A 25,955-nucleotide genomic window follows, 5' to 3' on the forward strand; every position below is an offset into this window, starting at 1 on the left:
CCTCGAGGTTCCGAGGGTAGGTGGGTGGGTGGGTAAGGACGAGTGAGAGGAGAGAGATGTATGCGCACGTGGCTATAGACAAAACATTAACGAGAGGGATAGGGAGGAGAGATAAGATAGAAGATGCGCGTGCACACACAAAGAGAAACGGACCGGGTGATCCGTGTGAATGGGGAGAGACAAGAAACGGAGAGACGGGGGAGACACGGAGTGACAGGAGCATGCGGGCAGACAGAGAGACATGGGTAGGAAGATGTGCCGTGAGGAAGATAGAGTGGCTCAAAAGAAGGGCCAAACATCGCGAATTGGACGGAGACGTGCAGAGTGCGAGAACGAAATGGAAAGAGAAATGAAAAGAGAAGAGAATGACAGACGAAGCGAAGGGCGATAGTGATGGTGAGCAGCGGAGAGGGAAATTAATTGTGTATCTTTTCATCCGGGGCGCAGGAGCTAGATTAGAGGAGTGGTAATGCGGGCATGGAAAACATGCGCGTATAAGTGTGCGCTATCGCATTTATGTGAAGTGTAAAGAGATTGGACTAAAACAGCAAAAGCTGCAGCAAAACTGTTATTCCTGCCACATACGCACATTACGAACTGTGCATCGCCCAGTCATTAATATGCACAGCTCCATCACTATAATTAGCTGGAACCCTGTAGCTTTTGCTAATTAGGGAAACCTCATTAACATATGCAAATGAATGAATGATGAGCTCTAATCAAGGGTTTGGATGTCACATTAATAACGGAATAAGCACTTTTCACACCGCCATCTTCACGGCACATGAAGGGACACGGTGCTTTTACAATATTTCATTTTGTGGCAAATTGTGGTAAGTGTGAGTATTAAAGGCCATATGTGGGCTGAACCTTGTCAGTGTCCAAATGACAGTAAAATAGCCCGTGTACCACGGATCTTTTGAAACGTACAAATATAATGCAACAAAAAAAACAAGCGGTGAAATACACGTGTATAAAAAAAACTGTACTGCTGTGCGTGAATGTCTTGTTTAAATCTGTATCTCATCTTCATAGGATCTAAATGAAAGCAGACTTGAGTTTAATGACTATAGGAAGACAAGAAATACAAAAAAAATCTGCAAAAACAGCAGAATGAAAACCTAATTGAATCTTTAAAATGTTAAGTAAGGACTCATTAACGTAAATCACGTCTACAACGTTAAACAAATAGAACGGATATTGAAACATCTCGCTCTCAATGTTCCAAAGTCTGAGTTGGACGTGCGACTCACCGAGGATGGCCACGGTGTGGACACGAGGGCATGAGCCCGGAGCCAGGCGGCCGTGCCCACGTGGCTCCGAGTTGGTGACATTCGCACCGTATCACAGCCACTTGAACCGCCATCCAACGTGCCCCTGCGTGCGTTTCACCGCCTCTCACCAACAAATATGGGATTCATATTTCATACTCCTATTATAATGATCATAAATGTGACAATGCGAGCTATTTACATTGGCGCCTCTCAAAACATTTGACATTTTATTTCACCGAACTGTTTGAGCACACACGAACGTCACCGCTTCTTCATGCCTTCCGAAGCAAGGCGAAATGAGATCGCTCTGCGGAGTTTGCTCTCTCTGCCCGGCACTGGGCTCCGACTTCACTGCGACGCTCATTACATTCCTCACAGTAGAAGACGCTCTTTAACAGACTTCGTCCGAAGCTCATGTTTAAACCCTCAATCTTTCTTTCTTCGCTATTCCGGTGTATTGTGTGTGTGTGTATATATATCATTACGTGGCGCTCATTGGGCGCGCCGCTGCGATGAAGCGGGCTTAGCGCCACACTGGCGACAAATCGCGCCCGTGCAGCCGCTGGCACGGGCTGCGAGCCGCATCCATCAGCTGCGGGAGCAGGATGGATGGAGCAGGATGGATGGAGCAGGATGGATGGAGCGGCGCTCGGACACTGACTGGCGCGCTCCGCGGCTTTGGATGGCGCGCCTCTTCATTAGGGGCGAGAAATCCCATCACTCCCAGATTAACTATCGATCCCCTGCCGAATTACATTAACACGACGGCTGACCCCTGAGACCAGAGGCCCGGCGAGGAGAGGGAAGAATGGCTGATTAAAGGGGAGGGGAAGCCTGCGGGAAATTGATATGGAAACGCGCGGTTGGCAGCGGCAGGAAGGCTGAGGAAGCGGAGGACGGGTGTGGAGTGGTGTGGGGTGGTGTTGGGTTGGGGGGGGACGGAGGGGAGGGGCACGGTCAGCAAAGCAGCGTGGACGGCGCATGAGCGGATCGGCGCTCCGCCGACGCGCGGTCGCGAGCATCCCAAAACCAGCCCGCGTTTAGCCACGGCGCGGCACGGCGCGGCACGGCCCTCTGTGCAACGTGGCCTTTAGCCGCCGTTTGAAAAGCCCAGAGAAAAGGCAAGACAGTATCATAATGTCACGGAAATGAAAGGGCGAGTTTTTCAAAAGTTGGCCGGGGGAGGGGAGGGGCTGGGGAGAGCTCGGGGAGGTAAAGGGAGACTCGCTGCAAAATGCAGATTAAAAGGCGAGTCGGCAGTATAAATCCTCCGGCCCCTCAGCGCTGGGGAATGAATCCGCGCCGGTTTGAAAGCCAAATTCACGCTCACAAATCAAATCCCCTTGCGGCCGTTATTTATTTTTTTCCATACTCGAATTTATTACAGATAACCTTCAAGGCATCTACAAAGGCTGACCCGTCGGAAATCCGCCCATTGTCTGCCGCTTTGCGTCTCCGGGGCGCAGGCTTAAAGGATGGGCCACATTAACATTTTTGCGCCGCCGAATGGAGTGCGTTTTTATCGCGAGTTAATAACTGAAAAAAAAACCTCTCCGTGTCCATAAAGGTTATCGTGCAACGATTGCAATCACCTTTTTTTTCCCCACCCCGCTTTTCTCTTTTTTTGACCAAACAAAATCCATACAGATCTCTCTCCTCCTCCTCCTCCGCGGCTGCGGCCGCGGCGGCGGCGGCGGCGCGCTCTCATAGCGCTCCAGGCGGCGCGCGTTGTTGTCCGGTAGCACGACGACGGCTTTCGCGAGCTCCCGGCCAACTCATCCGATGACGTCAAACTCGAGGTGTGCATTTAAGCGCTGGCCGTGAACGACGTCGGGGGAGACGAATGCAGACGCGTCGAGTGGCACGCGGTGCGGCGGAGAAGGTTTGTGACCTGCTTACCAAACCCGACCTCAAATCCCACACCGTGGCGCAGTCTCCACGAGCGAAACGAAGCGGTTAGCGCGTGTGACTGGCATGCGGCGAATTCGGCTTCGTGTCAACCCCCTTATGCAAAAACCGAAATGCGAAAAGCTTGACCTAATCCCCCGGGGATCAGTAAAACCTTGCCATCGTTCGCGGGGCCTGGGTATTTAACAACACAATGACGAAAAGAGAGCCGGAAAAGTTTCGGCATACGCATAATTCACGCCACAATATATTCCGCACTCGATGACACCGTGTGCCTTTAATTGGCTGCTTCACGCCACGCCGTGGCAATCCTCGTCCCGTCTCGAGTACGCGCCACGATTAAGCTGGTGTGGGCCAAAACACACTCGTGGCTCAGAACTATTTGTTTAGCTGACGACGAGCGGGGCTGTCAGGGGCGGGCCCCGGCATTTAAGCCGGAACGGGCGACGACCCACGGTGGTGGGGGCCGCCCTTCGCGAGCGCTCGCGCCAGTGGGACGGGGGAAACCGGAGTGGCGCTGGGTGGGGGGGCAAAACCGCGGGTGCCGAGGGCAGCGGTTGCGGCCTCGGATTCTCGAGCCGGAACTGTTCTGTTGGGGTGGGCGACATCCCGCCCGGGGGCTCGAGCGTCGCTCCGAGTCGCCCTTCAGAGCACGGGACCCCACGCGTCGCCCGCGGCGCCACTGGTCGGCGTGCACCTTGGCCCCGCCACCTTCCCCGTCGATGAAGCGATACAGAGACGTCGGGCGCTCGCCGGCTCTCACGGCGCAATACCCACGAGTCCCGCTCTGCAATCGATGTCAAAACGCCAGTACACTTTTCCGTGCGGCAAGCGGTGACTTTTAAGCATCAGAGGCAAGGGGGATCTATTGAAATGTAAAAGACAGAGTCGCTCGCGTCGCTCTATCTACGCACGTAGTTTAACAGGAGGCCATTGTGGCACCGTCCACGCGCGGCGGTGCGAGAATCGCGTGCGAGACTAATCTGTGGGGTTCTACCGCAAACACCGACGATTGCCTCTTCTCAAACACTTGTCAGCTGGTTCCCCCCGTGCAGATCGGGCCCCATCCCATCTGGACCAATTTGTTTCAAGGCAATACTTGGCACGTAGTCAGCATTTAAAATGACACGAAACATTTTAACACGCGGCTGATTGCACGTGCGTATCACGGCGCCTCCCATTGGTTCGCTAAACCCCCGTGGCTCTGGGTGTTTACGATTAATTTGCACAAACTGCAGTGAGCGCGCCGTCCAAAAAGTGGAAACTATCCTCGAGCAACAGAGGCCCTGTGGAGCAGAGAATGCATTCACACCCCTCCTCCTCTCCCCCGCAATCGCCCCCTCCTGCCCCCAAACCCTCTCGTCTACTTTGACCAATCTTCAGTTCTAAACTTACATCAGATATTTACGTCAGCCACCTGGCTGATGTCATGTTAACGCTCCAATTTAGCACAAATTTTGTTTTCCATTTGCAATCGGGCGAGTGGGGTCAGCGAGGTCACCCTGGGCCACGTACACCCAGCGCATGCATGTCCCACTGTGACAATCAGTGGTGAGATGTTAAATATCTCACCTAGTATACAGGAGGTCGTGGCTTCGATCTATATTTGGAGTTTTCACGTTCTCCCCGTGGTCGCGTGGATTTTTCTCCAGGTCCTCCAGTTGTTCCCTTCACTCTTAGAATCAACGTGCGTTTAGAGTATTTCGGTGCTATACATTTACGCATAAGGCACTTCGTTGAGCTATCATTTGTGGCCAGGTCGCTTCTGTAAAATTGCTGTATAGCTCAGTGGGCTTTACCTGGTAAAAAAAAAAGTCTAGTTTATTTTTACAATCGTACGTACCGCTCTGTTTGTGAACACCTCAGGAAAATGCATCGTTCAACACATTCACTCTGCCTTGTTAGTTTCACTCGGCTCCAAACCACCCCCAACGACGTACATAAAACAGACAATGCAGATTACAGAACAATGGCGTGCGATTATGAACCGCCGATTGATTTCAAAGCAACTCTATCAATAGGTGTCCGATATCTGCGGGGTTAGTCACGGACCTGTCGCCTCTGAGATGATTTGCGGTGGGGGTGCGACACCTGCTCTGCAGTGGACGCCCCCGTAGGGCGAGCCACCGGAGCAGGGAAGTGGACGTTACGGCTGCTCGTCTAGGCTTTGCCTGCTGTAGGCCGGCAGGTGCGGTGGGGGTGATGTATGTCGCGCGAGGCCCGGACCCAGAGTCGCCCTCTCTGCCCTCCAACCCCCCCACGTTACGGCCAACCACACTCTGCTGTCGTGCCACTCGAGGGTGGCCGTGCCCAGATTCCGCGTGAATTGTGACGCACGCGCTGCGTGAAACGTGGGCGCTCTGAAACCGCGCGTAGCAAAAGCTGAAAGGTGCGCGGGGAGATGCGTGCCTGTAATTACATCGAGAAAGCCCAAGGGAGTAACTCGCGGATCAAAGGACAAACATGAGCCGGAGGCACCATAGTGACTCAAAGTGAGAGGGTGGACAGGTCGCCGGACGGGCCGACGGCCGATGTTTGAGGCTCATGACAGAATGGCAGCCGATGGAGAGAATGCGTATTAGAGGACGCCCGCCGTGGAGAGAGGGATTGTGGCATCGTGGGATCATGGGAGATGGTGGTGTCGTGCGGAGGCCTACATCCAACAGGGGATCGAGCCTGATGGTGATGATGATGATAAATTGTCCTCTCTTCAACCAACCTCGCACACACTCTCTGCACAAACTCAGTGCGTGCACTATAAATCGCCATCATCACGATCAATGTATTACTAATATTGAAAAAAAATCCTAATGTACAACATAACATTAACTGAGTTAACCATAATCAAGAACCAACGTTTGCAAGTGCTAAAAATAGATCCATCGATACAGGCAACAATATATACAATCTAACTGAACACGTATTTAGATCATTAACAAGATAAATTTAAGTACCTTAAAGGAACAAGCTGACTTTGTTTGAAACATTTACAGTCCAATGGAGAAAAATAAAACACAGAAGCACGTGCCATGTTTACAATATTAATATATGCTGGCTTTAAAAATGTGGTATAGCATTTCGTTGATCAATTGATTAAGTGCTTGTTAAATGTGCATGCTCATGTGCGTCCTCTGCTTTAAGAGCACCTGTCAATACAACATTGGTTATTACTATCGGTTGATATTCTACATTATTATTGCAGAACACCGCCCTTCTAATAAGTCTTTTTACGTATTCCTGCCAGTTAAAAACTCCCACTAACAGTGTCGGCTTTGTTTATCCCAGTCTTGTCCGGTCAAACCCAAGTGCAATCAAAACCGAGCTGCCAAAGCGTGTGAAGCCATCGTCGTCGTTGTCGTCGTCATCAGCAGCAGTAGCAGCAGCTGAGTCATTCGCGCTGCCATTGTCGACAGGGCAGACTCCTCACGGCTCCGGTGGGTGGAAACGCAGCGAGCGGCGCGCCCACGGTGCCCGTTAAATTGAGTGTGAGACGTTCGGCGGCGATGGGACAATCATAGAGGTGGGTCGCGGCATCGCCCCCAACGTCGTCGGCTTTCCCACGGCGGGCGTCACTCCGCAGCCACTTACGCAATCTGACCCCCGTTGCCCCCACCCACCGCCCACCCAAACTCCGTCTCACTCTCAACCTCAACCCCATCACCCCGGCTCTCGACACATCACTGATTTCACCACGCGCTACCCCCCTCCCCCCCCAGCAACTCTCTCTCCGCTGGCTCTCATCACCCTGCGTGTGGAAATCCTGGCGTGAGCGGTGGGTAGAACGCTCGACTCACACTCCTAAGGTTACTTGGTTAAAATTGCCGCAGTTCCTTGAGACGGAACGTCTCGCTTGCCAGGGTCTCCAGGGAGCCGGCTGACGCATCCTCGTACACGGCAAACCCATCAGGACATGATGTCGATGTGGTGTTTCTCCCCTTTACCTAGACCCTGCCATGATAATGCGGAATTCCCACTACCGACTCAGAACTGTCCTGGTACTCCTGTAAGTCAGAGGCGAGTACCACTAAAACGCATTTCTAAACAAAGCATCCACTGTCAGTTGACTTTCCTTGACGTATTAAAAAAAACTTGACAGAAGTCTCAGGACTCGTTTTAATGAGGGTATTGCTCAAGGTGTTTCACGTGGGAACAACTCAGCAGAGAAAGCCCAGGGGAGCAGACAAAGACGGCTCAAAATCCACAGCGAGTAGGTCAGCGACGTACTCGCAGTGCTGCTTGTACACGTGGCCTTGCTGGGTCTCCGGCTGCGTACGTCACAGACGCGATATCTGCATGACCCATTAACCCTGGTGGCACCCGGTCAATGGGTCGCACCTCCGACGAGCACGGCTGGCTACGTACGGTGCGAAGAAAGTTCGACATACGTACGTACCCCGACGTAAGGCCACCACAAGCCAGCGAGTAGAAACAAACGCTGATTAAACACGAGAAGTTAAATCAGTTAGAGGTAGGCTTAGTTTTGTGCATACGCCAGGCCAGAGGGTGGGCTATTATGTCTGCGCTTATATTAATTCAGCATATGTGGATTTTTTTTGCAAATTGTCAGAACGACTTTTCGTTATTATTCACACAACGTGTATGTAAAATCCAATGTATGGTTTGCATGTAATTATTATACCGCAATTCTGTCACATTTTTTTTCAAGTTCAACATAATTATTTTGCATAATTTCCGTGCCATAACCACAGAGAACCTATCGTCGTAATGATGGCAGTGTTGTGCTTTTTCTAACTATTTGGTAGAATTTCATGAAATTCTCCCCATTCGAGCCAACGAGAGTCTGAGAGTGAGCCACGCTGTGCACGCGCTGCCAACGCCATCGCTGCTCTCATTGCACTCTGACAAGTTTAATATTTTCATCTGGGATCTGTCATTCATTACGAAGTCTTCATTGCGCGGTTACTCAAAAACATGCCCACTCAAATTAGTTGTGTAATGTATTGCAAGGGAAAAAAATATTTTTTCTATAATCCACAATATAGTATTTTTGTAAAAACAGGATTAGGTAGAGAGAGCGATGCGTTTGCCTGAGCACCTAGGCGAATGTATGTGCGTGTGGGCATGCATTTGGAGTGGTAGCACGGTGATCAGCAGTCTGCACGATGAACCTGGCCACACGAGTTCGATTCCCGCTCATGGCCAAAACCAATGACGATTATCTGAACCAGTCATGGGTCTTCCCTAAGTCAACTTAGCCTCAAATGACTACCACTAGTGAGACTAAGGCGGCCAAGCGTAGTGCTGGCCACCCACTCGTGTGCTGTAACGGCCTTCAGAGGTTCTCGCAGAGGCTATACGAGGCATCTATCTTTTGCAATTGGGAAGCAGAAGCATGGTCGTTAGCGCACTGCGATACGAACCCAGCAGCCCAGGTTGGAATTCCACCCACGGGGCTAACATGAGTGGTGATTATCTGAACCGGTCATGGGCTTCCCCTAGGTCGAGGTGACCTTAAGTGAATATCAGGTCTGGTATGTAACCACGAGCACTGGGGAGACAAAGAAACGTCTCTGGAAGCTATATGGGGGATCTTTGTCTTTGTGCGTGCATTTGCGTGCGTGCGCGCAGATTAAACTCCCATCCCATCGAAGCAGCACTTTCTACCGCAGCAAAATCAGCCACCCCTAATCTCTATTGCTCATTGTTTCAGCTGTAAAACAATGATTTGTAAATAATACCAACACAAAATAGCCCCAAAAGCAACGTCAAAAAAGGTAACCAATTATATATTTAAAGTCAGCTACGTTCTCCCCGCTTCGGTTGCGAATAGCAGTTGCAAATGAGTCCACGTGACTCCACAGAAAACTGCAGCCGGCGCCGCAGACTGACGTTCGGTTATTCCCAACGCCCCAAAATTCGGGTCTCTTATTTGCACATTGGATGGTTTGAAAAAGCAGAAAACATTGTATTGGGGAAAACACCAAAACATCCCTGCCTATTTACATCAGCAGTGGAAGTCCACGTGTATTTGTCTAGCCAGCGGTGGGAAGTCAAAGAAGTCTGGCAAGAGCCACTTGGGTCACCAAAATGACAAAAGCAAACCAAATAAAGGAATGAAATTACGTAGTTAATGAATTAATTTAATCTATGTCATCGGTGCTCTACATTATCACCTGCTCCTGAACTACGATGGGCCTGAGTACGCGTTTCGGCAACATCACTGGCAGGCTACCAGATTAACGTGGAGATCTTTGTGCATTTGCACCTCCATTAAAACAGTGCAGCCTGGCACCACGAATAAAACAGTACCATTTACTGTCTTGGGCCTCTCAAGCAAGATGGGCACGCTGTGTGACGTTCATCTGCGCACGGAGACACTGGCAAGTTGTCTGAAAAGTGTGGAACTTCCAGAAGGTGTCCATTACCGGTCCCGAGAGCAAAAGTAATTGTTGAGGGTCGATCGATGACGCGGGCAGAAGATGTCTATGGACGCCAGCCTCGGGCTGCTTACAGAGGGCATTGGGGTGGAGCGCTCTGAGGAGGAAGATGCGCTCGAGGTACGGCAGGCTTCGTACGGGAGGAATCTAAAGACTCTGCAGAAGGGACATCGGGTGGCGTAAGAAGAAGGTGTATGTGCAGAATCAAGAGATGGTGGAAGAGATGGAGAGGGTACCCTAGAAGAGTTTTGACTTTAAACTTTCGTGACTGCAGGAATTCATATTCTTTGGTTCTTTCGGTAAAGTCACGTAGATAGAAAATAAAAAATAAAAAATGTTTAATTAAAACAAAAGAAAAACCCACTATTATTTTTAGCTAATTTTATTTGATTGTAATTTTATTTTTCATTTTATATCTACGTGAATTTGGATGAGATTTTTCAGTTTTTTCAGTTTATTTATTTGGTATAGCCCTGTGAGCCATTCGGCTCTTGAATCGGGTGCAACCACAACAAACAAAAAACACAAAAACACGATCAAGAAAAACATCTAAAAGTGACTATGTGACTATGCAAACAGAAAATCCATGAAAAAAACAGCAAAATATTCCTGAAAAAGCACCGTACACCAACGCTGTGCAAAAATTCCCGTGGGATGCAAGTCAAACAACAACAACAACAACCACAAGAAAACTTAGATTAAGGCCATCAGTCTAACTCCACAACAAAACAAACATGTCCAAACCAAAAAACTTTTCGAAATCACCAAAAAATAAAGCCATAATTGCAAATAACTCATGCAGCCATAGCTGGCTGCATGAGTTACTCCACAACAACAGACGCATCAGTCTGAGTATCAAATTTTTCCAATGCACCTTTAAGATCAGCACGCTAAATCAAAATACAGATAATACTTTGCAGCGTCATCCAGAGCGAAACATTTTATTTTATTTTATGCCAATGAATAGCAGTGGCAGCTAGGGGTGTACAACTCCTCTAGCTAGGGGTGTACAACTCCTCTGGGGCATCAATAGCAAAGGCCCTTCCTCTAGTTTTTGTACGGCAATAGGGAATGTGAAGCTGGTAAATGAGCGAAGACCTGAGGTCAAATTTGTTCTTTGAAACAGAGAGGAGATCCAGCAGGTAGTCTGCGGATTTTTTTGTAAGTACATCGTGAATAAATAAGATCTGGTGCACACGCCGTCGAACATTAAGAGATGTTAAGTTTGACCCAATGTAGAGATCACAGTGGTGAGTCCTATATGGGCAGTTCAATGTAAATCTTAAGGCCGAGTGATAGATGGAATCAAGCTTCTTCAGTACAGTACTTGGGGCTGATTTATACACGATATCACAGTAATCAAGATCAGGCAAGGTAGCAGGGAACGTGTGGCGCTAATTGCTGAGACGTTGAAAGAAGAGAGGATCATACGGGTAAGATGAGCCAACTGAGCTGTTCATTCTTGTTTCAATAAATGGTTTGACATCAAGACAGATATTCGTAAAGGTTGTATTTTGTATCCCATGTTGAATGTTGTACTTGATTACGTATTGCTTCACTAACACCATAAATGGGGCTAACAAAGTTGGTAACTGTAGATGAACGTACGATACTTGGAGAACGCACGATTGTTGGCTGAGACTTCGGCTGCAGCTGTGTAGCTGGACACTCGAGTCTGTAGACAAGAGATTTCATAAGACTACGTTGATGACATCTGTGAAAAAGAGCTTTGTAGCTCATCGGATTCATCTAGCATGAATTCATATTCTGATTCTGAGAAACAGCGTTCCTGGAGGGAGATGGCATGTCTCGAACGGAGGAGAGGTTGGACTTTTTGTACTTCAGCACCAATGTACATAAACACTTTAGAGCAATTACACACACACACACGGCGATTTCTAGGCCGCATGAGACACAATTACCATTATAACCAGCGGGTCATCATGGTACATATGAGTTTACACACACACAGCGCCTTGGTTGAGACCACCATCTCAAACGAGTCGAACTTGTGGCCGGATTAACGTCGACGGCGCTAGGGCAAGCACACAACCGTGTGGCGGTTTCACCCTTGTTAGGAGTCACCAGTACGGTGTGGCCATCGTTGCCTACAGCCCAAGCGAAACAAACAACAACGGTGCCATCGCAAACGGATCGGGGGGGGGGGGGGGGGGGGCACCGCGTGGCTTGCCGTGTCAATCCTCTTGCCACGTTTCATTCACCCGGGCGGCGCGTAGCAATCAAACTCGCAGGGACACGGGACCGCGCATTGAATTAGTATACAATATTAATACCACACACCAGTCTAATTTGTATAACAGCTCTTTTCATAATTAATACAACATTCTAGAAGTAGAACCCAAAATGAATTCTTAGCAAATGCATGTGCCATCAACTCAGAACATGCATATTTGCACTTGCAATAGAGTGGGCTGCCAGAACTGTCAATGCACTTAAACATCGCCGCCGTAATTGTAGCGCACTAACAAACGATGGGTAAATATAGCTCCGATAATTAGGGGAAATGACAAAATGTAATTTTGGAAATGGCAAGATGCTAAGAATCAGGGCCACCCGATTGTAAGTATAGAATGCCTTTACATTAACACTTATCACGATCCAATTACCATGGATACAAGGGGCGGGGCGGGGGCATTTAAAAGGATACGGAATCGGGCCAATTATTCCATTTCATTTTGTGCCGTAAATTAAAGGGGAAAAGAACCACGAACTACGAGACAGAGAAACATTAGTAATTTAAATGCCAAACTCCAATCTTACATGATAACTTCATAATTTTCAGATATGTCATCTTCGTGAAATTAACACCTCGCAAATTGAAGTGGTGCTGCCTTCCTTGCGCGTGCTCGTTTACGTGCGGAGGGGGGGGTAGAGGGAGACTTTAATAACACAAATATACAAAGCTTGCGCGGAACGAATGTTAAAGTAAGGCTCGGGCACAATCTTTTGTTTAATTACATTCTGGAGACTTTTACCTTCCTTGGTTCGTTTTTGTTAATTAATTGAAAGTTCGATGCGAGGCCCGCGGTGACACAAGGCGGTGACACAAGGCGGTGACACAAGGCGGTGACACAAGGTGGTATCAACACAAGGCGGTGACACAAGGCGGTGACACAAGGTGGTATCAACACAGGCGGTGACACAAGGCGGTGACACAAGGCGGTAACACAAGGTGGTATCAACACAAGACGGTGACACAAGGCGGTGACACAAGGCGGTGACACAAGGCGGTGACACAAGGTGGTATCAACACAAGACGGTGACACAAGGCGGTGACACAAGGCGGTGACACAAGGCGGTAACACAAGGTGGTATCAACACAAGACGGTGACACAAGGTGGTGACACAAGACGGTATCAACACAAGACGGTGACACAAGGCGGTGACACAAGGTGGTGACACAAGGCGGTGACACAAGGCGGTGACACAAGACGGTGACACAAGGCGGTGACACAAGACGGTGACACAAGGTGGTATCAACTCAAGACGGTGACACAAGGCGGTGACACAAGGCGGTGACACAAGACGGTATCAACACAAGACGGTGACACAAGGCGGTGATACAAGGCGGTGACACAAGGCGGTATCAACACAAGACGGTGACACAAGACGGTGACACAAGGCGGTATCAACACAAGGCGGTGACACAAGGCGGTGACACAAGGTGGTAACACAGCGACCTGCTCTCGTTTGCTTTGTGTACAGTGGTGGGGGTGAGGTGGCGGACGTAATGCACAAAATGTTTAACCTCAAAATCCGTATGTGTATTGTTAGCGCTACAAAACGCTAATAGTTTGTTAGAGGTGGCCATTAGTTCTGTTGCTCCCAAAAATGCCAGGTGCTCAGAAGAATGGGGTTTGAAGACTTGCAAATGATGTGTTTTTTGTGTGTGTGTGTGTTGTGTTCCATGCCTCCTCGCTAGCCTACTGCTAATTAAGGCGACAATCAGCACTCCCGGCAGACTCTCGCGATCTGAAGAGCGAATACCCCAGGGCGTGCGGGAAGATTCGCACACGGGACGCGGGTTACACCGATAGCAGCTCCAGTCACTCGCCCCCAGTGGTCAGTCATCTCCTCGTCACCCTGCTATGGCTACTACCCTGACCCAAGTTCACTCTTGCACGTGAGACTACCCTTAGCTGTAGAGTTCTCACCTGGAATTCCCCCCATCCCATCGTCATTTTTGTCCAAGCACTTACAATAATAACCTCGCTCAATTCAAGAAAAGTCTTAACTCTGATCTATGTTAACGATTAGGGTGCTGATAGTTACTGGCCGCTTGTATGTGGGGCCTTTGGGTCTTTGCTCAGCACCTGTGTTTCGAAAAGCACAGAGAGAGAGAGAGAGAGCAAGCGACAATCTCTCCCTCACCCAACACGCAGAGACGCCTTGACCGCCCGGCCCTCCGCGACTCAAGTCGACGTGGGGGAAATGTAGCGCCTCCAGTGGCTACAGGGGTGACATCAGCCCGTGTACACGTTAATATAATCGATTCACGCGTCACGAGAGTGATCACTGATTTGATGGTTTAAACCGACAGGAGAGACACAACCATTTGATTCCCACACGCCTGAAAGTACTGACGATCACAAGCACGTAGAACACTTTATACGGTATCAGGTTAGGGACACTATGTTCAACTTCTTTCGCACCGTACGTAGCCAACCGTGCTCATCTGCTGTGCGGGGCAAGGAGAATTCAACACAAAACAACTGTTCTCGAGAAATTCGTTTTCAATTTTAAAATGTAAAGCTCCAGTGACTTGCACCCGTGACTTCTTTGCTCACCCCGCCTTCTGCGAGGGTTGTTCTCGCCACTCGTTGTGGACTGTCGGGGGCCGCACTAAAGGCCACCAGGGGCCACCAGTGGCCACCAGTGGCCCGCGGGCCTTGCACTGGAGATCCCTGGCTTACACGAACAATCGTCATAATGCTGCAACATCCCTTGCTGAGAACGGAACGCTTCGCCGAGTCTCAGCTTTTTTTTAAGGAGGTCCCTTGAACGATTCGCAAAAATTGTGGGTTGAGTATTTTTGCTCGTGGGAAGAAACCACGAATCCCTACGCAAACAACTCACGCACGCGCATAGGATGCGGCCGTCTGGAACGCTTTTCTTTCCGATGTTAGGAAGTCACTGGAGCTATGCACTTTTACATCTAAATTGAAAACTAACTTCTTTGGAACTGCTTTTTGTATTCTGTGTGTTGTCCTTCCCCCGCACATCCGATTCGTATGATTGGCTACGTACGGTGCGAAAGACGTTCAACATACATACGTACATGCGATCATACGCTGCACAGACGGATCATAAATCTACGTTATGCACTGCCCCCCCCCCACCTCCCTACAATAAACTCGTATCTATCGCATGCCGGTGTCCACCGCGTCGACTCCACCCTTACAGAGTCCGCCACTCCGCCTCCGAGTCATGAACACATAAATAAATACCGCTGCTGCCTGCGGACCCTCGTCCTGGGGGTGCTGGGGGGCTGGGAGGGGGGGCACACGCGGATATGGTCGACAAGCAACGGCGCTGAGCGTCGCGTCCACTATCGCAAGTCGCGCGCCCATCCCTGCCGCCGGGTGAGCGTGTAGAGAGCCGCCGGCTTCTCCCGCGGTGCCAGCCTTGAATCGGACGAGAGCGCCATCAGAGACGCTCCCCGCCCACGATGAGTGCGCGGTGTGGAACAGCAGCAGCAGCAGCAGCTATGTTCTGTTCCTTCTGCTCCCACCACGCACAAGGCTAAAAAGGGGGGGGGCGAGGCTGGACAGTGGGGGGGCTGTGACTGGAGCCCATTTACTTCGCCACGGGACTCTGATAATCTTCAGGTGAAAATTTTGTTTCTTTCCTCTCGTCATAATCCCCCTTCCTCGAGGACCGCTCTCGCGTTTTAAAAATACATACCTAAATGAATAAGTATGAACTATATATATATACGCACACGCACAACAAAAGCCAACACCAAAATACGCATTCCTTTTAATCACAAACCGACTTTCAAGTGTGCTGCTATTTGCTGTTCATAACCAGGGCTGTGTTGGGTAACTTCAACTCGCATCATGCTCAGGATGGCGACTGCCGAATTTAAAAAAAATCAGAAAAATATTTTAGAGCCTTTTGAAAACAGCGGCCCCCTTTGTTAAACAAATGCAAACGTGGCGTTCCGAATTAACTTGCTCAAACAAACGAACATAAAACGTGGAAAAATATCCTAAAACAAACACGAGGGCAGCAATAACGCGCCGGGCTTGGTGCCACGTGGGCCAGCCATCATCACGAGGAGGGGGGAATTCGGGAAAGGTAATTCCGGACAAACAGCTCCGTTCCACGACGAGTTCTGCAGCCCCATCATAGCTGCACCTGGCGAGCACTTAGGGGCAAAGGGAAATAATCTCCATGAATAACAAGCAATTCCCTGCTGCAATCCGAGCAGGGAAGCTGATCTGAATGAGCCTCGCATCTCAGTGTCGTCGCGCAGGCTATTAAGCGGAACAGCAACGCAATTGGTAATTCGAGTCCGATTAACGAACTTTATTTTTTCATAAATTCAATCATTAGAATTAGCCTATCAGTCGTTTTTTCCCCGGCTCAAGCATGCATTACCTTTAAAAATAGAAATTAGAAAAGTCGTAAAAGTATGGTATATGACATAAATGAATCCTTTAACGTATAATTGAACATAATTGAACCAAATGAATTAAGCACACCATGTGATGTCTGTCACCGTCAGTGTCAATTTTTGTTGTTTCAATTAGCACTGTGTCTCTCTACCAGAAAAGCGTTATTTAAGCCACGCTAGAATTCATTACGAAAAATTAGTTGCAGAGGCTTACACGCTGTACTCTCGTAACTAATTTCATAATGAGCTCTTCATAATGGCCCTATATTGACACAAGTATTGTTCAGCAGGCGTGCGTGCGTGCTGCGCTCTGCATCGCAAATCTCCGGCAAAGCCGAAGCGCATCCGTCGCTGCCTCCGCGCGCGCGGCTCCGCCTCGCTGGGACGCCATCGCCACTGCCGCCACCGCGATGTCTAAAAGCTGCCCTCCCTCAGCCGGGGCCGCGAGAGGGGCTGATGAAGAGGCCCACGTCCATTGTTTGGCAGTAGATTCGGCCGCCTCTGTTTGGAGTGCTTGGACCCACCTGGCCTGGGGTACGGAATTACTAAATAATAATGATGATGATGATGAAAGCACTTCAGCAGCAGACCTCTCTCCTCCTGGGTCCTTGTCGAGTATCTTAATCCTGGCGAGGTTTGACAGAAGGGACGCCCGTGTGAAAGGGGTGAGTGGGAGAGGCTTTTGTACGAGGAGAATTGCATTTGTGGGTCGCGGCGGGGGAGGGGAGGAGAATGGGAAACCAGGAATGTGTCCACCGCAGAGGGGACAGTTGGCTCCGCGCGCGCTCGCGCCGGTCACGAGATCCGGGCCTCCTCCTCCTGTACGCACGTACACGATGCTCGCCCGTGCTGTTGTACACGCGAATATGATCGTTCCCGTTGCCAAGCTCACATCTGCTTGGGTGTAATGTTACGCGCCGTGACTTTGCGTGTTTGCCGGTGGGACGCGAGCGCACAAAGGGGTCGCCTCACAGAAGCGGTTTGCTGAGGACCCCGGCGTCCGTGGGCAGATGGGACGGCGGTGGCCTGCACGGCCTTCACAAAGGGGCCGCGCGCTCTCTGTGGCGCCAGGGACCCCTTGGTCTGATGGAGAAGCCAACCGGTAGCCTGCGTGCATCGCAGTCACAGATTTCGGCTTCATTATTCCTCACCTATTCCACAATAGTTTTTTTGGGGTTAGGTCACGTAATGATCTGGACAAAAGTGTGTCATTAAGACCCTCCGCTGCCTGATTTGGCTAAACAAATGAAACTGTCACGTGTGCACGCGTTATGGTTTCAGCTCACCGGTAAGTTAAAGAACAACTCTCACAGCCAGATTAAGAAATTAGATAGCACGTGTCGCGTCTTCAGGAAAATCCAAAAAGTCAGGATAAAATCCAGGAATTCTGACTGAATAAATCAAGCCAGAAGTCTGATTGAAATCCATGATTCCTGTTTTTTGTTACTTATCTACGATAATTACCTGTGCAATGACATGGTCATATATATTTTTTTAACAAAACTGTGAAATCTATTTTAAAGTAAACATTGTTTCTAAATGTATATATTTTTTACCGTTTACATTTTTGTCGCGTTGTGCTATTTATATAACTTATTTGATACATGTATTATTTTATTCATTCGTGTGCATGTGGTTTAAGTGTGTAACGCTTGCAGGGGCGACCCGTCCATATAGGTGACTAGGCGATCGCTTCGTGTGCCAATTTAAGTGGGGCGCCAAATTCGAGGAAAGAAATACGAATAAAATAATGGAGATGTAATTATTTCAATTCCCGTGCACATTCAGAGGGAATATTAATAATAATTAATTTCTCAACATTTCTGAGAATGTATTGGTTGAACGGACGTACGGACAACTCGAATAATTATGCCTCTGTTTAAAGCATACGCTTAAAAAACATGAAACGGAAAATAGGGGCATAGTGTTCCCAGCTTACTAAAAACCTCAGCTTAGATCTGCGTTTGGGGGTGGAGGTGCCAATTGCATGGTTCTCCTAGGGCGCCAGTTGCTGGCAGCAGCTCGCCAAGGGCAGCCTCCTAGAACGCTTGGTTTGTTCATGCGGTGTGTGTCCACATGCCCTGCGTGGCCAAGCAGCTCTCAATTGGTAAATTGAAGAGATCTCAATCGGTACATGGCTCGAGAAGAGACGGGTTAATGTGGCACAGGAGGAATTCAAGTTGAGTGGCCTTGCCGATGGCTGGCACCAGCTAAATCGAGATCGCCCTTTGTGAAGGGAGATCTTGAATAATGCGACTGAGCAGCAGCCACCCTCCATCAACGAGAGTCGGAGGGACGGCGCGCACACCAATGAGCACAGCTCTGGAAGGCTCGCACACAACGAAGCACTACATTACAGAGTGCGGCGGTGGTGGTGGTGCACCTGCTGCTCACGATCCTGGTCAGGTAACCTACAGCATGTTCGCTGTTCCAGCACTGTTCAATAAATTGGCACCCCCCCCCCCTTCCCTCCCCATGTGTTAGCACCAATTTACAAATTGAGGGGGGGTGGACGTGGGGGAGGGGGTGGTATGACGCGCAGCTGAGGCGATGCGTCGCGTGTTTCGGCGCTGATGCTGTGGGAGCTGTAGCCGAGGGGGCACTGGGTGGCTAACGGCAAGATAACAAAACCCAGGTTTCATTCCCATCCTCAGCTCAGGTAACGTAGGGACGTTTCACGTTAACGACATAATCCACGTGTACATCACAACGCGTCACAGCAACGAACACCGTCACCGTCAAAATAAACTCAATTGGCTTCCACCACCAACGTGACTGCGGGTATTCTAGCAGGGGGAGGTTAAAGTTCATTGATCACCCCCACACCCACCCCGACCTCACCGCTGCCAGTGGCACCACGCACATCCCACACCGATCCCACCCGGTCTGCCATTGCCATGCCTCGACAAGCCCATCATGGCGAGTTCCTCCTGCACGCCATGGAGACAAAAGCCCTGGTGGGCCGCGACGTACGAGCAGGGGCAACCCCGCTGCTGCTGCTGCTGCTACTTCTCATCCATCACGGGCTCCGGTGTTTGATCGCTGGATCGCGCGTGGTTTCCTAGACCTCCTCAACCCGTTGTCAACGAGCATCGGACAGGTCGGGCCCTGCGAATCCCCGCCGAAAAAACTCGCCGGCATCCTTTGGGGCAAGTCCAGAGACGGACTGTCTGTGCAAGCGCAGGGCCTCTCTGTCAGTTCACAGAATCGGGCAGCCAAGCTATCTATCTCCCAAACAAAAATGCGCGTCCCCATGAGAGCGTGGAGGCGGTGGATTGCTCTTTAACCCTCGCTCCGGAAGAGACAGTCACGGCTCAATAGAGTTTACTTGCGTGGGTACTCATGGCAGACCGGTGCCGCGCGTCGACAGTGCGGGTGGGACGGATCATCCTGCGTTGTGTGGCTGGCACAAACGAGGGCACAAGCAGAACAAACCATGAGGGATTTGGCATGAAAAAAAGCTTTGGCTGTTGGTGAAACAGATACGTGGGTAAAAGTAGCGTGCTTGCAACATCCTTGAAACAACGGTATATCAACACAAACATTCGTACACGCGGCTATTCAATCCCTGTAGATGTACACTGTGTTAAGTTACACCTCCCAATTTCTGTTATGTCATGATTAAAGTTAGAATATTTCACGGGAGTGGAGAGCGAGGCAGATAATCCTGCCGCCTTCGACTCTGCGACTCGCTGTGCAACAAAGACGCCTCTCCGGCCGGACGAGTCGATATGCGCCCCCCGTGCGTCTTCAAACGCGCCACGTGGACTGCACGCAGCCCCCCCCCCCCGCCACCGCCGCCCCATAGCTGCACTCTCTCTTAACCAGTACCCCTGCTCCATTGTGATAAGCTAAAAACATTCAAAAATAATATTCACATTTTGTTTATTTCCTTCCCAAGGCAGAGGTTTCTTTCTAGGTTTCGGTGTTGTGTTGATGAAAATCTTGCAATGCAAATGTTTAAGGGGTTGGTATTTTTACAAACAATTTTACTCGTTGAGGCGATGTTGCTGCGGATTCTTTTTTGAAAACAATTCTTCTTTGACGGCTTGGATGCTGTTTAACTACTTTGAAAATGTGAACGTCCCCTGTTTTGCCTAGCAAAACGAAAGAATACTCCGGATTTCTTTAAACTGATGCTGCAGAGGTTCTAATCCGGGTACGTCACGATTTGTTGTTTGTGGGCATAAAGAAGACAGGACAGAGGACTCACGGGACACAAGACTCAGGACACAGGACACAGGACTCAGGACACACGGGACACAGGACACAGGACACACGGGACACAGGACACAGGGCTCAGGACTCACGGGACACAGGACACAGGACACACGGGACACAGGACACAGGGCTCAGGACTCACGGGACACAGGACACAGGACTCAGGACACAGGACACATGACTCAGGACAGAGGACACAGGACACAGGACTCAGGACACAGGATACAGGACTCAGGACACAGGACTCAGTACTCACGGGACACAAGACTCAGGATACAGGACACAGGACACGGGACACAAGACACAGGACTCAGGACACAGGACACACGGGACACAGGACACAGGACTCAGGACAGGACACAGGACACAGGACACAGGACACAGGACTCACGGGACACAGGAAACAGGACACACGGGACACAGGACACAGGACACAGGACACAGGACACAGGACACAGGACACAGGACACAGGACACAGGACTCAGGACAGGACACAGGACACAGGACACAGGACACAGGACTCAGGACACACGGGACACAGGACACAAGACTCAGGACACAGGACTCAGGACACAGGACACAGGACTCACGGGACACAGGACACAGGACACAAGACTCAGGACACAGGACACAAGACTCAGGACACAGGACACAGGACTCACGGGACACAGGACACAGGACACAAGACTCAGGACACAGGACACAAGACTCAGGACACAGGACACAGGACTGAGGACACAGGACACAGGACACACGGGAGACAGGACACAAGACTCAGGACACAGGACTCAGGACACAGGACACAGGACTCACGGGACACAGGACACAGGACACAAGACTCAGGACACAGGACACAAGACTCAGGACACAGGACACAGGACTGAGGACACAGGACACAGGACACACGGGAGACAGGACACAGGACACATGACTCAGGACAGAGGACAGAGGACACAGGACACAGGACTCAGGACACAGGATACAGGACTCAGGACACAGGACTCAGTACTCACGGGACACAAGACTCAGGATACAGGACACAGGACACGGGACACAAGACACAGGACTCAGGACACAGGACACACGGGACACAGGACACAGGACTCAGGACAGGACACAGGACAGAGGACACAGGACACAGGACACAGGACTCACGGGACACAGGACACAGGACACACGGGACACAGGACACAGGACACAGGACTCAGGACAGGACACAGGACACAGGACACAGGACAGAGGACACAGGACACAGGACACAGGACACAGGACTCAGGACAGGACACAGGACAGAGGACACAGGACACAGGACTCACGGGACACAGGACTCAGGACACAGGACTCAGGACACAGGACACAGGACACAGGACTCAGGACACAGGACACAAGACTCAGGACACAGGACTCAGGACTCAGGACACAGGACACAGGACACACGGGACACAGGACTCAGGACACAGGACACACGGGACACATGACACAGGACTCACGGGACACAGGACACAGGACTCAGCACTCACGGGACACAGGACACAGGACTCACAGGACACAGGACACACAGGACACACGGAACACAGGACACAAGACTCAGGACTCACGGGACACAGGACACAGGACACATGACACAGGACACAGGACTCAGGATACAGGACTCAGGACTCACGGGATACAGAACTCAGGATACAGGACACAGGACACACGGGACACGGGACAGGGCCGTAGCGTATTCAGATAGTGCAATGTACAGCCAACAAGCACAGGGATCGGTAGATTAATGTAATGTTTAGCTAAGTTTGATGTGTTTTTAGTGTTTTTACCATTTGATGTTGTTTTTGCTGCTTTTATGATTTCATGTAAAGTGTCTTTGAGTATTCAGAAAAGCGCTCACAAATAAAACGTATTATTATTAAATAACATCACCAGAAGAGCCGCCGCTGTCGATCCGTGGAGGTCGTGGGTTTCTTTTAAACCATACTTCACCACAATGGTCAGCGCGCATAGGTGAACACAGGAGGCATAGATGTAGGATGAGCACGGTTGGCAACGTACGGTGCGAAATGAAGTTCAACATGCATATTCTTTGGTTCTTTCGGTAAAGTCACGTAGAATGAGAATAAAATAATAAATTGATAAAATACAATAACACAATAATATTCTCACGACGGTTCGGCCACAACACAAGCGGCCTTCATCAGGTGAAGGGGCCGAAACTGTCTGGAGGACAGCGCTGGAGTGAGAAAGCCACGCTGAGATCACGACCTTTAAGCTGTGTGAGAAGAAACAAAGCGCCTTGACAAAGGAATTAGCATATAGTTTAGCACAGCTTAAAGATCGTGATCTCAGCGTGGCTTTCTCACTCCAGCGCTATCCTCCAGACAGTCTCGTCCCCTTCACCTGATGAAGGCCGCTTGTGTTGTGGCCGAAACGTCGTGAGAATATTATTGTGTTATTGTATTTTATCAATTTATTATTTTATTCTCATTCTACGTGACTTTACCGAAAGAACCAAAGAAGATGAATCCTTGCAGTCACGAAAGCTTTAAATCGAAATTCAACATGCATAGTTCACTGGAGTACAATACAACGGAGTTTACTGCACCACCCTCTGTTGGCCACTGCTGGGCACAGCAGCAAGTCGTGTGGCTGTATCTAGTGCACATCCGAGCACTATCCAGGCTCAGCGACGCTTAGCTTCCGAGATGCGGTGACATTGCGCAGCGCGCTTGGCATGAACTGGGAAAGGTCGCGCACGTCACGGGATGTTCACGAAAAGGAACTTCGTGTAAGCCACCACCAAGACTGCGGCTTTCACCGCTCTCCTCCTCCTCCTTCCACCCTCACACTGTCGTACTCTGGGATTCCCTCTGATCGTCGCTTTTCCCAAAGCTTTGAAAACATCCACCTTGCTCGACTCAAGAAACGTGCGAACGCTTACCTATTACGACTTCGCTGTTGCTCAGGCGGCTTTCACAGCCGCCCACCCTGAAGTGGAAGTTCAACCCCTGGCAGTGTCATCCGTGGGAGGTTGTTCCCTTGTGTGCGCGGGTTAGGGCCCTGACACGAGCGAGTGTGATCCGAGTCGAGAGTTATAACCCCATTGGCTGACTGATAATGCGACTAACGCGTGGGGTTGTGGTGCGGTGCTTAGCACACTCTGCTATGAACCCAGCGACCTAAGTTCACCACCCAGTCGCAGATAACACCGAAGGCGAGCGATATCTGAACAGGTACCTGGATACCGGCTTCATTAGCCCAGCGTGGTGAAGTATGGTCGAACAGCCCCCCATAACTAACATAGCATCGTAAGGCCTTCATCCAGTTGTGCATTGACACGGGGCTATAATTACAACAAATTATTTATTATTACGTAACAAAAGCTGTCAAGGTACCCATTGAAAGAGACACAGAGAGTCGTGTCCACCGACTCGTGTCTGGTTAACGAAAGGACACACGGGCCTCGAATATAAGCATACCAGCATGGCATCTGTCTCCATGGAAATTATAAACTATAACTAAATAATGTATTTTCTTACTTTGCAAAGCCTCGTTGAATCTAAAGGCGGCGTATTTTAAGGATTGTCCGCCTAGGTATGTCTGCTGGATTATTTTTTAAAGCAATTTTTGTGATAGCGAAGAATTCAGCGTGCCCAGAGAGAGAGAGCACACGGGTTTGTGGGAAGGACAAACTCCACTTAAATAGGTTATCGATGTACTTGCTGTGCTGCCTCCTACGTGCGCCACTCCACTGCCCTGCAGGCCTTGCAGGCTGGAAACGCACCCACGTGAAAGCTCCATCTCTGCGTGAGCCACCAACCCCAGCGGGGCCGGATCACAGGTGTTCACCACCATCACATCCGCCACTTCTCACTTCCAGGCAAGGGAACATTTGTTCTTTGGAGGTGGAGAGGGAGTGAGAGAGAGAGAGAATATAACCCCCAAAATAAAGGATGTCCCCACGGCGTCTCCTACGCCCGCCCCCCCGCCTCCCGTCTCAGGAAAGGAATTATCCCTGCGCGTCACCGTGGCGGCGAGCTGGCGTGATGTATGCCCACGATCGGAACTAAACATATATCTTGTGGAGAGCTCGCGCTATGCACGGCACGGTTATTGCATGGGTGTGTTCGTTTGAGGCCCAGTCCAAATACGGAAGGTATGAAGTTGTCCTAGTAAATTAAAATGTACCTTTAAACCCTGGGAAGTGTGAAAACTTTCCGGAGCACAATAAAAACACGGCAGCGCCGTGGGCTGTTTGCATCAAACTTTTGGAGTGGCTGCGGGCAGTGATCGCGGATGGATTCCCTCTCTGTTAGGAGTAAGTTTGCAAAACAAAACTGAGCACCGTCTTGAGTGAGACGGAGCTTGAGACGATCTTGGATGCAGCAATATCTGGTTCCGATGTCCAACACGTGCGGTGTCAAATCTCGGGTCACTATTCTAAGAACCCCATTCTCTCTCGTGTGAAGTGATAGCAAAAGGGAGGAAAAACATCTCCATAATGTTTAAAGCAGCCGTCCTTGTGCTACAATGTCTTAATTTACAGCCTGCACATTGTTTGTAGAGTACAGTCTAGTATCCATCCACTGCTGAAGGCATTCCCTACAACAACATACAGAGCTTACGTGCGCCTGTACCTAACTTTGACGCACTGTTTTTCACTCGGGCACTGCGTTTCGTTTACGACCGCCAGATACATCGCTGGTTCGCTGTGCAATGCCCCTTAAGCACTCTGCTCTACTCGATCTCGACAACGTCGATGTTTTCGTAGTTTATGAAGATAGCGTTCGTCAAGATTAACCGAGCGTGGTGGGTTGGTGGCTGTGCTCGTGTGCTGGGCTGGCGGTGGCAATTCCACATTCCCACGGCCGGTGCTGAGTCCATCCGCGCGAGAAAACCGAAGGGTTGGACAGAGCGGGCGCTGTGGGGGGGGGGGGGACTGTGGACCAGGTGAGGGGCACCCGCAGCACACGTGCGAAGTGGGCCCATTGCGCAACGCGGCGGCACTAAATTATTCAGAGAGCAACTCGGGCGCGCGGACACAAAGCGCCGCTTTTCGCTCAATCAATAACGGCGGCGGCGGCGGATGCGATGCAGAGGCGGCGGCAGCGCGCTGCGGGCTCGCGTTCCCAAGGCCGCGCGCACACTGTCGCCTGAGCCCCCAACCGCAGATCCATCCGATGTCATTACAAGGCTGACGGCCTTCTTATAATAAAGGTCGCTCTTTATATATCGAAATGCATTAACTCTCAAGCCTTGGCTTTAAAAAAAAAGGGAGAGAGCGGGAGAGCGTACTGTAGTAGCCATTCAATCAACGGCCTCGGAGCAAAAGGGGGGTAGAGGAGGGGACTGTGGGACGGGGCGCGTTGCGGGGGGGGTGTTGGGTTTGGTCGTGGAGACTGTGGGTGGTGGTGGTGGTGGTGATTATGATGGTGGTGGTGATTATGATGGTGTGGGAGGGTGTGCGGCGTGCCTTGTGGTGATGAGGTTTTGGTTGCTGCTGGTGGTGGTGATGATAG

The sequence above is a fragment of the Petromyzon marinus genome, chromosome 6 (genome assembly GCF_048934315.1).
Source record: "Petromyzon marinus isolate PM22_M1 ecotype Great Lakes invasive population chromosome 6, UKy_Petmar_22M1.pri1.0, whole genome shotgun sequence".
In the NCBI taxonomy this organism is placed as follows: Eukaryota; Metazoa; Chordata; class Hyperoartia; order Petromyzontiformes; family Petromyzontidae; genus Petromyzon; species Petromyzon marinus.